Source organism: Coloeus monedula (genome assembly GCF_965178545.1).
Source record: "Coloeus monedula genome assembly, chromosome: 3".
In the NCBI taxonomy this organism is placed as follows: Eukaryota; Metazoa; Chordata; class Aves; order Passeriformes; family Corvidae; genus Coloeus; species Coloeus monedula.
Window position 1 is genome coordinate 4,496,877 of NC_138783.1, and position 15,686 is coordinate 4,512,562.

Genomic DNA, 15,686 nt, shown 5'->3' on the forward strand with positions numbered 1-15,686 from the left:
ACCGTTTAGAAACAGCATAGCATACAAAAGATGCACGAGAAGCAAGGCATCACTGAAGAGAGAAGACAAGGGCATCCCAGTTCTGATGTCCTCGCCGAGTTCCCCTCATATTTTGGCAAATCATAAATATTCCCTCAGCTCTACATCCCTGCAGCACCTGCTGTCCAACCAGAAGCACCTTGTTTTCAGCACTGTGGTAGGCAGGGCAGTTTGCTTGGCCAGGCTGCTTTCCTCTGATCCATTGCTGCCACTCTTTCAGCAAAGGCGCGTTTTTAAATTCTCCATCACCCGCTCAGTAACCTCTTCAACATAGCCTGTGCAGGCAAAGTGATGTCAAACATTTAATCCCCCTTAAATCCCACACAAAACCATACAAAAATCTGCTTTAATGACAAAGGTCTCTAAATTAATCTCGCTCTCTATATGTGTGTATCTGCTCAAAATCATCTTCTGCACAGATCAAGCTCTTTTGTTAACTGGCTACATTGCCCTCTCTTCCCAACCATTAACATCAATTCTGGTCCTGCGAGCTGCCAGCATTTTGTCCACACACACACTTCCTTCTGAACAGGACAATATAACAGTACAAGCCCAAACTAAAACTGAACTCCTGTTTTGATATTTCCCAGTACCAGAAAAAACAGTTTTCCCCTTCTCCTTTTTTTTTCTTCTATTTACTAAGCTCTGCAGCTATTTAATTCATCCTAAATTTACATGGTATGTGCATGTCTAAGATCCAGCATCATTCCACCAACTCTAATTTTATCTTTATCTCATTTAGCCTGCCCTACCTGTTCAATAGAAGGTTGAATTGCAAAACATTTTATTAAGAAAGTGTTGCTTAAGCAATAACTTGCACATGGCAGCTAGAAATGATGGTAAGATTTCTTAGGGGCTTAAAACTGGGCAATATTGGGGACACAGATTGATTTAGGCACAGTCAAGTTTATCCTTTTCAAGCCATCAGCAAGTTCAGTCATTATTAAAACTGATAGCATACATTTATTTTTCTTTATCTAGAAAATCAGAGATTTGAACTAGAAAGTTTAGGAAATGGAAACACCCCATCTAACAGATGCAGGAGTAATTTGTGTCTCCTAGGAGGAGGCTTCTTCCCTAGTAAGACAAATGTAGGGATAAAACCAAGCCCAACACGGTGTCTGCTGAGACTATTAGCACCCTGGGACAATAATTCTGTGATGTGGGCATCTACCTTCTCAGAAGCTCCCTGAGATTCCCAACTAACTTCACCTGGGCCAAGAAATAATTCTCAGATGCAAATGATTTCCAGGTGGAGGTTACTGCTGGACAGCTAACTCCCACTGCTAGACTGAATTTGGTGGCCTAAGATCAAAGGCTTTCAACCCTACCATCCACCTCATTCAGCTGTTTAATAGTTTAATCCTCTCCTGTTCAGCAAACTTATGGAAGATCATTTGCAGCCTGGCCCAGGGACAGTCTGACAGTGCTTCTGGTGTATTCCCAGGGTGGCGTTTCTAGACACAGTAAACATGAGCTGCAGTTAATAAGACCTGTAACGGGTTCCATTCATCTTCACTATCATTTGGGTGGGAAAAGGAAAACAAAACAATAACTCTAATGAGAATTTATTCCACGTGGAGATAAATCCGAGTTCCTGAGCCAGTCTGGTTAAGTTCCCTCATCTCACCCAGCCCACTGATTAAATTATATATGAGAAAAAAACCAAGAGCCTCCAGATCCTCTTCTTTCCCCACCCAAGCACAGGCCCAACAGTAGCAGCAAATGAAATAAAAAGCAAACTATACTGCAGGCTGTGTGATAAATATGTTACCACATTTCTGCATGTCTGGCTACCTGCACATCCATCAGAGATAACTCATTTCCAACCATTTTCCTCAGCTATAAAAGAATAACATTTATATACTGTCTTCCCTGCTAATTCTAGTTCCCATTGTTTCCAGATACTGCAGAGAAAGACGCGTTTTAGATGTTAATACAACCCTTAGCTGAAACCACTGGCTGTTATCCCCACTAAGCAGGAGACATGGAATGGGGAGAGAGAGGATGGTTGCTGAGGTTTATCCACCAAGAGCTCTGTAGGGGACCTGTGGTTACACCATGTCATGCTAATGTAGAAATGTGTTGATTTTGTGTGCTGACCTCAAGGAAGTCAAAGGAGTCCAATAAAAATAAACAAGTAAAAATTGCTTTGTGGATTTCTTTTCCAGCTGGAAAAGGGAGTGCTGAGAAGCCCTACGCCAGAGATCTGGCTTTGCAGAATGACTGGCATGCCTCTGGCCAAGCTGCAGATGGATGTCCCTGCCTCCAGGACCAGGGAGTTTTTAACAGAGACACAAGAAATTAGATGGTGTTTTCCTTGAGCTGTCAGCACCCCACTGCTTTATTACTCCTGACTGTAGCAACAACTTTACCACTAGGCTGTGCTGCTGAAAAAGACTGCTTCATGGAGGATTTCCAAAACATGCTGAATGTTCCTTTGACTATCCCTGCTAAAACCAGCTTTAGTCAAAAAAAAAAAAAAAAAAAAAAAAAAAAAAAAAAAAAAAAGAGCTGGATACATTGACATATTCCATCACCTTCACCCATCTGATGTCATAAATATACCATGGGAGGCCTTGCCCAAGCACACTGAAAATCTAAGCACTACCCCTCTCTCCTAGGGCATATTTCCAGAAATAGTCTAGCCCACACACGTGGAGACTCCAGGAGGAACTCCTGCAGAGGAGAATCAAAAACACTGCCATTGATGGGCGTGAATATCAGTGGGGGCAAATCCACAGCAACAGGGTTTCCTCATGCTGGACCTGTTTTTATTTCCTCTGGGGAATGGAGCATTACACAGAGCAGATTATAATATCACTATAAATTACCATTAAGAAAACAGGTTAATCTCCTAAGCATTTGCCAGTAATAAATTCTAAAAAGATCCCTCTTTGGAGAAGAATAAAAACAAGATAATACACTTTGCTTGAACTGGGCAAGTTGCTGACCAGTTCCTGTGTTTTAAACATGGAGCATTGTCTCTCTGCTATCAGTAAAATTATTTCTTTAAAATTATCTGTAGCCTATTAAAAGTCTGCCATGCTTATCTTTCCTGGACAAAACCCAGCACATGGTAACAGTGCATCAGCTCACTAGAACAGTTTGCAAACAAGCAAGCAAGGAAAAGAAGCAAAGGTGAATACACCACCTGGTATCAGAAAATGAGATGCCTTCTTTTAGTCAGCAAAATAAAACATCCCTTCTGGCAACTGCAATCTGGAACTGCAGACCCCTCTCCACCACAGATCACAGAGCGAAGCAGACTGACAACCACTATTACAAAAACAAGAACAGGAGAATACCAGGGATGAAGAAATGCTTCAGAGTATGGAATTTTGCAGAAAATCTGATCACACCTAAAGGCCATTTTAAACATGGAGATGAAAGACCAAAGCACACACTAGCACTTTTCAATCTGTAAATTAGCTGCAGCGAGAAGAGATGCAATGTGGGATGGGGAGTGTAGGTTTACATGGCATGTATTTTTTTACTCTCCTAATCAGAGAATGAAATACAAAGAATAAGTCTCCTAAGACTTATTAAAATACATTAATAAGTCTCCTAAGAGGCACTCACTTCTTATAAACAAACGGAAATCACAAAAAGCAATTAACCCCATCCATGACTGTGAGAGAGTGAATGCAGTACAGCAGCACAGGAATAGGCAGCATTTAGCTTTTCTATGGTAACAGACTCAGTGCAGAGCACTTACCATTTGTATCATGGTGACTTACAAAATTAATGTTAGAATTAAGGACAGTTTTTTGTCCTGCTTATATTAACACAAATGACAAACCAAGTTTCCAGAATAAGATATCCATTCACATTTCCCAACAGGATGAAGGGGGAGGAAAGCAGAGACTGAGAATTATGATTCCAGTTTGCAGATCTCAGAATAGAGCAAGTGCCTCTTCTTCTCATTACAGAACAAGCACTTGTTATTTTTCATTACGGTAAAGCACAGTTCATTAAAAGTACAGGTCATTTAAACAACTGCATGAACACAGCTGTCATGTGATTTGAGGTCTCCTTGGGTGTCCAAGAATCCATTCACAAATAGGGCATGGGACCTGTACAAAGTTTGCAGCTTTTGAGAGCAGAGCTGGACAGTTTCCACTAAAATGGCAAAAGACTGAAGACCAAATTCCACTCCTGAGACTTGTCCAGTTTCTTACTGTCTCTGTCCACTGCCTATTCATCGGAAGGAGTATTTTAAAATAGTGTGGGATCCTGACAAGACCATACTCCACCAAAGGCAGGTGTATTTTCCCATATGAAACAGCCTCTTAATACCAGGCTTGAACAGACTACTCTGTTTGGTACAAGGGTCTTTCCTGCTCTTCCTTCAATTTACAAAACTCAGGCTTCTCTTTGCTCTACAGCTGTGGCTACGCACTTTTTTTGTACAAACAGACATTTGGTTTGAAAAAGTGACAAGAACGACAAAGAAAAACCACACACTTCCCTGACTCTGTGCATTCCCCATTTCCAAAGCCTCTAAATCAGGGATTCTTTCCTTTCATCATTTTGCCCTGGACAGGACAATCACGGAATTAATTTCATCCCTAAATCCCCTTACTACATCAACAATTCTGAAAGTAGAACAATCAGTTTTACTGCCTCTGGTTAAGGAACATCTGCATCTTGAGGGTGATCTCTGGCAAAACAAGCAGCCACGTTCTTCCCATATTTTCACTTCTCAGAGCCTCAGTGGCAGAAAACTTTGCCTTTCTGCCACCTCATGCTGACCACAGGCATGGGATACAGCTACCCTACTCCTGCATGTGTGTCCATTTTTCTCCAGGAGCCGTTTCTGGAGTTTGTTTCTTTATTTCTATAGTTTTTTGGGGTTTTTTTTAATCTTTTCGCCTCTTTCCTGAGAGAGGGAGGATCAAGGGGATGACCCTTAAGCCCCAGCAATTCTCAGAAAGGGAGTGTTTGCAGTAGCACAGTGTATCCCCAAGAAGAAGGCTACTTTGCCATATGTATGGCCTGAACACTGTGCTTCAATCCCAAAAGCAATATACGCTGCATGAGATTATTTTTTTCCCTTATTTCCTCAGCAGTCTCTCATCAGTGCTTACCAGTCAGATCCTAACTGCTACCTGAAGTTCTTTTGGCTCATTTCCCCCCACAGACTGAAACAAAACAATTCAGCAACCGTGTTTACTCTCTTCTTGCTGCCAAGCTGATGTTTATTAAGTGTTTTCTCCAACACTCCCTGTTTGCTGTCCAGGAGTCAACAATATATCTCTGATGGGAACTAATTTATGAAATGTATTGCATCTCTACAAAGCTCCTTTCTGTCACCAATGAACATGAGGAGGAAAAAAAAAGTTGAATAGTGGAAAAAAAATAGGCCTTTCAGCTTTGGCACGGCAAACTTTTTCATCTTACAGTGAAAACAGAGACAGATTTATTGATTAAAGTCTGATCTCTACAGGTCACAAAACAGCTTCAAAAGCCATCAGTCACAACTCTCAGTGGCTGTTTTCCAGACTTTTCTTTGCCATTGATATCTTCCAGAGAAACATATGTTAACATCACAGAGCAGGTGCTCATTCCAAACTGGGAAGCCAATTTTTACTACATGAGTTGTACTCTAAGGAAATATATATTCAAGTTTATATATATTTGAGACTTAAGAGGTGGTAACCGTATTTGTGTTTTCTAAGGCTTTATGACTTCTGTTTTCCTAGTGGCTGACAAAATAATGTCATTCTAAAGCAATAAACATCTGAACAATTCACATTTAAACCTTGAAGGAGAGAGAAGCTACGTGACGGAACAGCAGCAGAGAAGGTTGGTCAGAAGTTTGCTTATAGAATCACAGAATGGTTTGTGTTGAAAGTGACCTTAAAGACCATCTCATTCCAACCCCCCTGCCACGGGCAGGGACACCTCCCACTAGACCAGGTTTTCAAAACCTCAACCTGTCCTTGAACAGTGCCAGGGATGGGGTATCAGCCCAGCTTCTCTGGGAAACCTGTGCCAGCGCCTCACCACCCTCACAGGGAGGAGTTTCCTCATAAAGCTCTAGTACTTGTCCAAGCTCTAGTGCTCCTGTTAATCATTTCCCTGTTAACAATAAAGATAATGCCCTTCAAATGTCTGGGCTGGGAGATACAATACAGGTGTGCTGACTATGGCATGTTCCATCCCTAAAAGATATGTAAAGTACAGCTGAGATCCCCAACAAAATGGAGCAACTTCACAGCAAGATCACCCTGCTGTGATGCCTTAAGTGCAGAAATCCTGATCTGGTAATTGCCTTCAGGTGCAGGAAAAGCTGTCAGGAATTCTAGAATGTGTCAGTATGGGTTTCTGTAAGACAAAAAGTCTTGGAGAAATCCAAAGCAACAGGTCTTCCAGTTCTGCCTCCTCACCCTTCAGTGACAATATGGCACTCAAGACCAACCACCTCTCCTTTTGTCCCCTTTTTACTTTCATGGGGAAAAAAACCCAGGGTTGCTCACTATTTCACAAACCCCTTTGTTGTCCACAAAAATCAGATTCATTACCCAGTGTGCAACACACTAATAATTACACACTGAGAGAGATGCTGATGTTTACTTCAGAGCTGTACAAGCCTGGCTGCTCCCTGCTATTCCACAAATCAAGCACCCCAACTATCAAAACTCTTCAGTATTTATACATATTAGCAAACAAATGAATTAGTGTTCACTGGCTACAAGCTACATAGTTCTCTTATTAATTAGCATTCTGTCTTCTCTGGGTTAATGATTCTCTCACTTCCAATGCTAACTGATCCATATGCTCAGGCCTTCCCTTCTTTTGGGTCGGTGGTCCCTGAGTCAGTGGTCACCATCTGCCCCTCCCAGGATTACCTTTTAATCAGCTGGAGCTGATTTCAGCAGAATTGATGAGTCGGCTTTATTGGTTTCTTCCTTATCTTGTGGGTTCTGACAAGTGTCCTTGTTGTCAGTAAATTCTGCATTCTCTGTGTCTGCTATCAGTGGCGCATCCTTCTTCTCGAGCTTTGTTAACCTGCCCCTACATCTCAGAGCATTAAACCACGTCGAGACCTAAACCTAAACAGGACAATTCATTTGTATATCTAACACCTTGGCATCACTTGGCGCTTGCTCTCTGTTTCACGGATTAAATCTCCTTTCTTCTTGAGTACTCTTGAAAGATTACAAACATCAGAGAACATCTCTTCTTAATAAAAATGTTACATGTTCCACATTTTGCAACCCTTTTCCAGCATACGCGGCTAAACCGCGGAGACCCGCAGCAGCGCCCTCAGGCAGCGCGAGCCCCTGCGCACCGACATGGCGGCCGTTCCCGCCGAGCGGCCGCGAGATGGCAGCGCCCACCGCCCCACCCGCAGCCTCGCCGGCAGCCGCGGCTCGGGGCTCCCTCTGGCAGGGAAGGGAAGGATGAAGGCGGAGATGCCCTGTCCCGCCCGCGGCTCCGGTGGGGAAGGCGGTGAGGGGCGAGAAGGGCTGGGGAAGGTGGGGGGGGAAGGAGAGGAAATGGCCGCTGCTGGCGGCAGCGCAGGGAGGGCGGCCTCTCAGCGCACCTGAGGGAGCGCGGCCGCGTGCGGAGGACGGTGTGGGGCGAAAGGCCAGTGGGCAGAAAGTGTAAGATGATAAAAAGCGAAGGGGGCAGCGGGGGGGGGGGGCGAGAATGCGATTGTGAAGCTGGCCGAATGTTCAAGAGGATCCCATATCACGAGTCCATGTCCAGCAGCCTGGTATTCCTCTAAGTACCTTCCCTGATGTTCCTTACAGCCCCTTAGCACAAAAATAAAACAGGTTATGGTGACTGTAATCGTAATCCTCGGTATATTTTATGGTGCAAGAGACCACTGGAAGTCATTTAAAGTTGAAATAAAGGTAGCAGCTTCACAAAGTATGACAAGAAGGTAGGAAGGGGAGCAGAGGGAGTTTAAATGGACTTCTGGGAAATGAGACCAGGAGAAAAAGGTGAAGGCCTTCATTAGTAAGAAATGAGCACAACCCCATACAAATAATTTAGTATTGGGAATAGCCTATTTAGTTTATGTACATTAAGAATGTTTTAGTTCTTGATAGTACACAGGAGGGGTCTGCTCAGGAATGGTGTTCCTGGCCACAGCCTGAAGCAGCAGCATCCGTAGCAGCCTGCAGCAGGGAGCTCCACTGCCTCCTTACCCAGCGCAGGGATAAACACCTCCCTCCTTGTACTCATCCTGAACATGCTGCTGCCACCACTTTTAGTGCCATTCTTTGTGCTTTGTTTTGATCCTTATTTACTTGAGGATTTCTTGTGTTGGAGACCTTACATACTTTAATCTATTGACTGCAATAGGTCCCAGTTTCTCCAAGTCCTTGTAATTCACGTTGGGCATAGGGTGACACAGGCCCCAGCCCAGATGCTGGGTTGTGCCATCAGGCTGAAACACATCCTCCACAATTGTATAACCTGACCCAGACACCGTGTCCTAGTAGCGTACGGCCCCTGCCAGGTTACATAAGGTGACACACCATCTGCACTGACATCTGTGACCTGATGCAGGTGGCATCACTCTGCAGCACATATTAAGAAGGGGAGGAGGCTCCTTACAGCCCACGTCCTTTTTTTTCACTTTTAATCTGATCGCCTTAGCACAAGGCATTCCTAGCGACTATGTTGGCGAGGGCCAACACAGCAGGCATTTTGCCCCCAAACTTCAAAAGTTGTCAGGTGTGAAAATTCTTCAGATAAGAAATGCTATTTTGCTTGCCTCCTACTTTGTTAGTCCTGAGATGTCACGTCTAAGATTTTCCAACAGAGTGGAAGAGTAAAAAAACAAGAGTAAAGTTTTGTTTTACAGGCAGTATGGGTCTGCCAGCTATTAAATTACAGCCTGTTCTAGACCTACAGTGTTCAGAAGGAAGATGGTAAATTTGCTAGGTATTCCTGTGGCAGTCACCATAGTGTGTGGACTTGGAGAATATGAAGAAGAAAAAAAAAAAGCTTGGGGAATGCAGAGCTACTCCAGCACCCCAAGATGGCAGGAGTGTGATTAATACTGTTTTGATGGAGGAATGTACGTGCAAACTCTGGCTGAGACATTTCCAGAAGTGTGAGCTAACGGAGACTTGACCTTGGGTCCTAGTCAAAAATGAGGCTAATTTTTAGGGGCACTGGCTTTATGCCTCTTTTTGAATAAACACTGAGTTGATTAAAACCTGTAGCAAAGCCCTGGGTTTTATAGGCTCAGGGATTCTAAGAAACCTCTCCAGTATTTCTGAAGTGGATTTTTTTTTCCTGTAACAAAGGAGCTTCACTCAGCACACGGAGAACAACGTGTAGCTGTTATCAATGCACGCACCACTGCGTAACTCACTTGATCAGCAGGAGATATCTCCCAGCCCCAGAGCAGGCAGAGTCTCCAACACACCCAGAGTTAAGGTCAGCAGCCTCAATCCACACCCCTTGACTCCCAGCTCCACCAGCATCTCACAAACACACCCCACGGACACGTGCTGATGGATTACTGGGGGTGTGGGTGCCTCCAGCAGTGGTGACAACGAGGGGTTTTATTCATAGGTGTTTGTAAAAAAGATCACACTGAAAATACGTGTGGTGAGAGCCATCCCCATTTGCAGCATGTGGGTCTCGTCCCGCTGCACCCCGGGAGCTCTGAGCAAGAGGCAAGAAGCTCAGGGCTCCGTTTTGCAATTTGTGAAATGTCAGGGAATGATTGTCTCACTGAAAAAAAAAGAAAATCATTTATCTCTTTTCTGCTTTTCACAATGCTGCTGCTCCCTCTTTGTTTTTCAGGCTGCAGATCAAGGTGTTCAGCAATAGAGAAAAGTGTAGAGAGTCCAGCATATCGTGATTCAATGCAACAGAGAGACAGAGTCAATTATTAAACCCTGGGCAGCCTGCAGGGCTTTCAGCATTGGGTAAGGAAAGCTGTTTGAAAAGCTACTTTCTCTCCTGCAGCATTAAGTGAACATACATAATTTGTGGGGTTTAGGGTATTTGTAGTTGAGAGCTGGGCAAACATCATGCTTGGTGTCCACAGAATTTCCAGCCCTTCTGTTGTCAGTTCCCTGATCCTGCAGGATCTTAACTCCAGTCTGTATAAAGCCAGTGTAAAAAACCCATATATTAACACAAACATTACTACTACAGCAGGAATGAGGTAGGCAGCTATATCAGTGCTGCTAAATACTTTTGCTTACTAAACTTTAGATCACCAATGCTCTGATATGAAGCCTTATCTATAGGAGGAAAATAGAGGGTTTAGAAAGATTCTACTTCATCACCTAAAGTCAGCCTGAAAGGGCAGCTATGCAAATTGAAGTAAAAAGCAGTCATGAAGCTTTACATCCACTCACAATGATTCACACTTTTGTTTACACTTTGAACATCCTCTTTGCCTTAAATTTTCTCTCAGGGACATGTGTTTTTACAAGACAATTTCTCACTTTCATCTTCTCCTGCCCAGAACAGAGCTACTCAAGTAAAGGCTGTAACTCTCAGCAAGCCCTACCAAGTATAGAAAAGGATTAGGTGGGGGGGGTGTTATTACTGGCCTTGTCATCACTGAAAATAATGCATTTTCATTACACTGGAATATCCTAGTTTTTCTAAGATCTTACACAAGACAAAGGGATGATTTGTACCACACAGGTAAGAGAATTCAAATTGAAATAGGCAGTATAGGTCAGGATGCAACAATAGTCATGCTGAAGTAAAAGTTCATGAATCATCTCCAGTTGTTTTACACACTTAGTGTCAAAACAAAACATAATTTCTTTTTTTTTTTTTTTTTTAATATGAAGAGACAGTAGTTGTTATTCATGTAAAAAAACGCAGAGGAGAAACAAGGGATTGTCAAAAGTCCATTTTACCCTTTCTGGTGATGGTGGGAGACTTTAAAACATTCTAAAAGAGCAAAAACAGCGTTTTGGCCACTTTCACAGCTGATGTAAAATTCCACTTTAGCCCAGTGGATTGAGTAACAGACTGTAAAGAGAAAGGGAAGAGAACAAATGCAAACACACTTGGACTAAATAGGGACATACGTATGCCCAGTAGAGTCAAGTATTCCAGGCCAAACTCACTTCCTATTTTCTTTAGTATTGAATTTTAGAGATAATGGCTCACAGTTTTTATTGGAGTACAAGAAGGAAAGTGATTTTCTTCATGTCCTCAAAGCCCCTTTGTCTTAAAAGTCATGATAAAAATTAGTCTTTTTAACCCAGGTAAGTTTCAAAAGACTTCAGTCAAGGACCAGCAGTAGATCAAGATCAAAACCAGAAAATACAATTTTCATCAAAAGGAAAAGCCTTTCTGGAGACTGAACTGGGCTGATGGAAGAGGCTGTTCTCACAAGTTTCTGATATTAAAGGGTTTCTACCATGAAATGAGTTGTTAAATAAACACCCATCAAAATAACAACACCTTTTCTAGAGTTACTTGGCTGTAGGGATTAATTTTTAAAAAAAAAAAAAAGAAAGTGGTGTTCTACCACAGTTCAGCTGTGAAGGCTGATCAGGAGAAATGTCTCTCAGAAGCTGAACTTCTGATGGTTCTTCTGATAAATGGAGGAGTCTTTCATTCAGAATTTTTTCCTAAATTTAGTCTGGCCTGCAACCAAGACACAATTACTCTACCAACTTCATGAGATTGCCTGCCAGTTAATAGCACAGCACATCTAATGAGAATTGAGAAGTCTGGGGCACGGTTCCCTGGAATTCTTCAGACTCCATGGTCTTGCAAACACGCCAAAACAGCTCTTAAACTTCCACTGCAAGCTTTCAGTTCCAGCAGGTTTCAGGAGGTTGAAGTGTGGGTGAAAAAACAGGGATGTTTTTGTCGTCTCTGTAGGAATTGCACTGATTACAAATCAGTTAAAAGATCCATTCTGTTTTTGAATTGGAGTGGAATTTTGATGCTGGATATTGCTTGGATCTACATGTCTTTCCCTGTAGGCTGGGGGTACCCAAGACCACTTGCTCCAGCATCATCTCCTCCTCCTCAGAACCTTGCAGGAATCTCTGGGACAATCCTGTGACCAGACTTGCTGATACAAAGCTGCCATTCAGCTCTTGCTTGAATGCTTGAATCTTAGCAGTTCTCTCTCCTAGTCCCATCCAAGACCATTACTATTCATAAAATAAATGCTATAGTCAACCCACCAAGGCTCAGAAAAGCCAGGATGCTTGGACAAAACTCCCAGGAGGGGGATGACAGGCATACTCTGCATGTGGACAGCAGGCAGTCGGAAGTGATGAGCCAACATCACAGAATGGTGGAACAGAGATCACCAGCTCAAATGCAGGGTACAAGAGGATGGAGAAACTGCATCCGTGTCTGCTTGTACCTGCAACAGTTAGACTGAATGGGGCTCGGAGAGGCAGAATTTGAAAGGGAGAGAAACACTACAATTGGAACTGGCAGCTATTTTGCAGAGATCACTTTTGAGAACATTTGAATTCCCTGCTTTGATGATAGAAGTTTATCTATCCTTCCTTCCTTCCTTCCTTCCTTCCTTCCTGTCTGTCCATCCTTCCTGGCAGTTGCTCCTTGCTGGCCATATGCTTCTGTCAGGTGTTTTATTTGCACAGGCTACCAATTGTTCTGAGTGTTTGAAAAGCCACGGGAGGCATTGCTGCCCTTCACTCCTACTTCATTTCTGCAGTCAAGGAGCAGGCAGCTCCCAGGCAGGCAGGGAGGAGGGACAAGACTCAGGCCAGGCAGGTGTGGGACACGGAGCAGCACCCTTAGGCTGTGAAGGATCATTCCCTGGAAGTAACATAACCCCTCAGCAGCCACAGAAGCACCACTCACTCTAGACAGGAAGATGTGCCTTTCAGTGAAGGAAAAGTTGGTGAGAGGAACAGCCAAAGTCTGGCATCTCTGCTACTGCGCCTCTGTTATATGAAAGGCCTGTTAAACCTCTGCAATTAAGACCTTGTATCCTCTTAGTACCATTATTCTTAGTTGCAGTGAGGCAAATTAAGCTTAAGGGTAATGCTTCAGTTTTATCTCTGTCTTTCTTGTTTAAAAGAGTAAAGGCCCTATATAAATGTGCTTTTAATGTCCAGGTTACTTACTGGCGAGTTTGGATGTCCACAAGACCTTAACACAAAAAAATTCTGTGTCACAAGCAAAAGAGGTAAAGAAGTGCTTCTCAGAGAAAAGCGGATGAAAGGGACAGCTGTAACATAAAAATCTGGAGAATATCACAGAATGAGAGGTTCACTTTGGAGTGTATCCTTGGTACAAGCTCTGTTGGTGATAGTGTTTGTTTTTTAAGCTGTACTTAATTCCTGAAATGAGTCATGGTAGCTCTTACTTGATCAATGGCTGGTCTTATGCTGCAGCATCACCATGAAAAGGAGGCAGAATTTCTACTCCCTCTAAGGAAAACCACAGGTGTTTATTTTTCTTTATTGTGAAGAGCAGATGGAGGTTCCAGTATCTCACAGTCTGGCCATCCCACTGTCTATACATGAGAGGTTTGTTAGTTGTTCTTGAAACCCAGTAAAGCAGTTATTTTCTAGTAATTTGTGATCTGGTAGATGTTGTTCCCAGCTTTCAGAAGATTCAGTTTTCTACAAAGATGTCAGTTGTGCTAAGAGCTTGGTCTTTGCAGCACCTTAGGGGAAGGTAATCCATTTTGCACTTAAACTGTCCCCCTACCTTTCCATTTCCTGGTGTTCTCTCCATGGTTTTAAATGGCTTCATTTTCTTTGCTTGCAAGTGCTCTATTTTTCTAATCTTCGAAAAATTGCCCTTCCACACACTCTACCTTTGTGATTTTCAATAAATTAGCTGGTGACTCCATGACAACAAAATCGATCATGTCTCCTCAGGCTGCCTCCGTGGGTCTCAGGCAAGTTCATGGGACATTGTCTTCTCTGACAGTTCGTGTTCTGGTTTTCCTGCAGCATCCTTTAACAGTGACTGCTAAGTGAAAGGAGACATTTCTGGTGCTGTTTTACCTGATTGTTCTGCCACTTTCATGAGTATTTGCTTCCCTGGCTGTCAATGATTACGCTCTTTTTATCCTATTTACTTTACAACTTTAAATTTTCAAGTTTTGCAACTTCCTGATTGTTTTTTCAGTGTCGGTGTTCCTACTTGCTTCTCACATTTTCTGAGATCATTTATAGCCATTAACTGTTCCATGACAGAATGAGTGTCTAGCTGCAAACCTGCAGTAAGGGAAGAAGAGCAGCCATTCCTGATGTTCAGCTCTTCAGCCAAACCTGTATCTTAAGAGGGTTTTAAAAGGTATTATTAACATAGCCTGGATACTCTTACCTAGTAGGATCTAGAAACTATGAAGGTGAGCAGACTACCAAAATACCTACTAATTAGCCCAAGCTGCCTGCAGTATGAGTGGAATATAGTCTGAAATCATTTGGCTTTGGGAGGCCTGTAAAACTTGCTCAACTGTTTCATTAACTGCCTTGTTACTTTTTGAACCACAAGGGATATAGCTGCTATTTCTGCAGATAGCAGGAATCCAGTGTTAAAAGTCAAGTCAGTAGCTTGGACTAAAATGAGGGGTACTTGTGTGGAGCACAAGGAGAAAGAACAAAGTTTGCACTGTCTGAACGTAGACCAGAGAACAATCAGATTTTCTCAGAGGTAATGGGCTGAGCTCCTGCAAACTAAGGTTGAAAAAGTCCTTTGATTTAGAGTTAGAAGAGGAGCCATGCCCAGCAAGGTTCTGTCTCCTCACCCCCTACAGAGCAATAAATCCTCTAATCGCACAGAGGTAAAAAAACCCCAAAGCCCCCAACTCTACCAGTGATTTTAGTCTGTCCTTTCTTCTGAAGGGACTGTAACTTGTTCAAAATTCTGTTTGCAATCAGCTCAGCAATATTCTGCCTGCTCCACACACACGGGAATTCTCACCCACAGCCACCCTGCAAATTCCTTGCCACTCGCTGTGCAGCTATCAGCTTCTTGGTGCTCAAAATAGCTCCCCAGCGTCACATCTGAGTGGCTCCCCTGCTCCCAGCTGACATTCCCAGCCCACAGAAATCTCAATATTCCTGTGCAGCTCCTCGGTTTGGGAAATCTAGAAATAACATGCTGTTTTACTATTATCTTTGCAAGTTTTGGTGACTCTTCTGGAGATAGTAAAACCAGGAGAAAACTCCTGCATGTACAACCCTGAAATTCAACAATTTATGACTGTGCTTTTTAACTGGTTCATGGGCTCGTTTGTCACCATGGGGTTAAGTCCCCAGGATAGTTGGTGCCTCACGTAAGAGGAGCCTGGATAATTTGGCCATAGACTTAGAAAGGTGGCTCTAATTTCGACTAAAAATACATTTGCATTCCTTCTGCCTTATTCTTAACCCCACAGCTTCCCTCTCAAAGAGGCGCAGCCCTTGTGCACTCCTTTCTCCCTCGCCCAGACTTTCTTTACACAACCCTGTATGCCTCCTTCCCAGCTCCCACTCTCTCAGGCCCCATCTTTCTTCCAGATTTAAGTCCCCAAAATCATCCAAAACTTAATTGATTTCTCCTTGTTTAGGCAAAGACAGAGAAGATTTCCAAATCTGAGGGTTGTATTATATGAAGTGCATTGGTAGGTAAGATGCTATATTAAAATAAGGTCACAGAAAGCCAGTTTTATTCCATTTGCACTAAAGTTTACAATTTTTTTGCAGTTC